Consider the following 2,296-nt stretch of genomic DNA (forward strand, 5'->3'; position numbering starts at 1 on the left):
TCTTCCTATTGTACTACAAAAATTTCTCCAATAATCTCTCTTAGCTTTTTTAATAATCTTCCTTACTACTGCTTGCTTCCTTTTGTAATCTAATAAGTTCAAATAAATTGGGTTACGTTTTAATACCTTTAAGGCTTTATTTCTTAATTTAATTGCTTCCTTACACTCACTTGTCCACCATGGCACCTTTTTCTTATCACTAATACTCCCTGACTTTTTTATAGAATTCTCTGCAGCTTCCATTATTATCTCTGAGATACTTGCATTTACTTCATTTATATGCTTATTAAAATCTACCTTATCTAAATAAATTTCACTCAAATATCTAAACTTACTCCAATCAGCCTTATTAAAGTTAAATCTTTCCCCTCTATTTTTATATTTATTTCCAATTATTCCTACCCTTATAGTTATAGGATAATGATCACTACCTATTGTAGTTTCCTTGTCAACCGACCACTCACAGATACCAGCTATATCATTGATACAATTGTTAGATCAATAGTTGATTCCATCCCCGTTCTTATATTGATTCTTGTTCCCCTTCTCTCATTAATACAAACTAAATGTTTCATTTCCATCACTTCTTCTATAACCTGCCCATTTTTATCATCACTATTACCCCACAGTGAACTATTAGCATTGAAATCCCCACACCAAATTACTCTCCCCTCCAAATACTCTACTAATTCCACCATTATTTCAGCAAATAACGACTTACATGGATTATAGAAATTTATTATTTTAAATTTACCTCCCTGTTCCCATGTTTCAATTATTATGAAATCTAGTTCTTTCCCTTTTCCTAAGACCCGATATTGTATCCCTCGTTTTATAAATATTCCGCAACCACCTCCTCCTCCCTCTTCTCGATCTCTTCTTATACTAACATATCCCCTAATAACAAAATCCAATGTTGGCTTTAACCAAGTTTCCTGCACACATATAATATCTGGTTGGACTGGACTTCAAGCTCATCGATATATCCTTTAAATTCCTGTCCGTTAGCTATCAGGCTCCTAGCGTTCCATTGAAGTATTAGCATAAACTACTTTCACCTGCTGCTCCCGACTTCTTGTCCACCTCTAACTTTTTATTTATTTCTTCCCATGTTCCTTCCTTAAATCCCAAGAATTTTTCGGCTCCTTTCACTATTATTTTAATCTTCTCGGTTTTGTTCTTAGCTTGATCAGTACAGTTAATAACATATGCTATGAATAAAACTAGATTTTCCACTGAGTAAGTTATCTTATCTTCAGGTATTATTTTAGTTTGCTGTTTTGTTTGGCTTCCCTTTTGCTCGATCCCTCTTTTTTCCTGTTCCCTCACACTTTTTACAGCTTCTGCATAGCTAATATTTTTAGTTGTTTTTATCTGCACAACTTCTTTAGCCTCTTCCTTACCTCCCATCCTCCGTATGTGACCCTATGATTTCCCCCACAGTTACAACATTTCTCTTCTACATCTTCCTTACATTCTTCAAATTTATGGTCTTCCCCACATTTTGGACATCTCTGCTTTCCTTTACATACTGCCGCAATGTGCCCGTACCTTTGGCATTTATAGCACCGAAGTGGTGGAGGTGTATAAGGTCTGACTTGGAAGCTTATATATCCTATTTTTATATTCATTGGCAGCTCTTTTTCCTCAAACTCCACCAGAACTGACATACTCCCCACTCTCTCACCATCCACAGTTCTTGACAGCCTTTTCATATTGAACACCTTTGCTCCAACTACATTTTTCTTAAGTTTTTCTAAATCCTCATCTAGTGGGATCCCATACATCTCCCCTCTAGTATTTTTGTTTTCTCCCAACATTTTTTTCTCCAGCACCACTCTTTTACATGTTTTCCACATTGAAAGCCTTACTCTTTTGTTCTATATCCTTACATTCTATCAAAAGACTTCCATCTCTCAAGATCTTCACCATTTCAACGTCTCCTATTTTCTTTTTAATTTCCCTTGACACCCCAATTGGGCTGATTTTTTCCTGACCTTCCTCGCTCTTAAGTTTCAGAATTACTTTAAATTTCTCATCCACAACTTTTCTCCTAACTACCCTCTCTTCCTCTGAACTGCTTTCTTCTAGATCCCGTTTACTTCCTTGAACATCTCTACTTCCCTTACCGTCACCTACTTTGAATCCTCCTCGTCCTCTCCCTCTTCCCACTAGCGTCCACCCTTCGCATTCCCCTTCTTCTTCATTACTTATCTCCATTTCCATCCGAACCATTCACACACCAGTTTATGCCAATTACCGCCTTTTCCACACTCCAAGTTTGGTGTAATTTTGA

Source organism: Poecilia latipinna, unplaced genomic scaffold, assembly GCF_001443285.1.
Source record: "Poecilia latipinna isolate Pla-1442-1.1 unplaced genomic scaffold, P_latipinna-1.0 Scaffold348, whole genome shotgun sequence".
NCBI classification, from domain to species: Eukaryota; Metazoa; Chordata; class Actinopteri; order Cyprinodontiformes; family Poeciliidae; genus Poecilia; species Poecilia latipinna.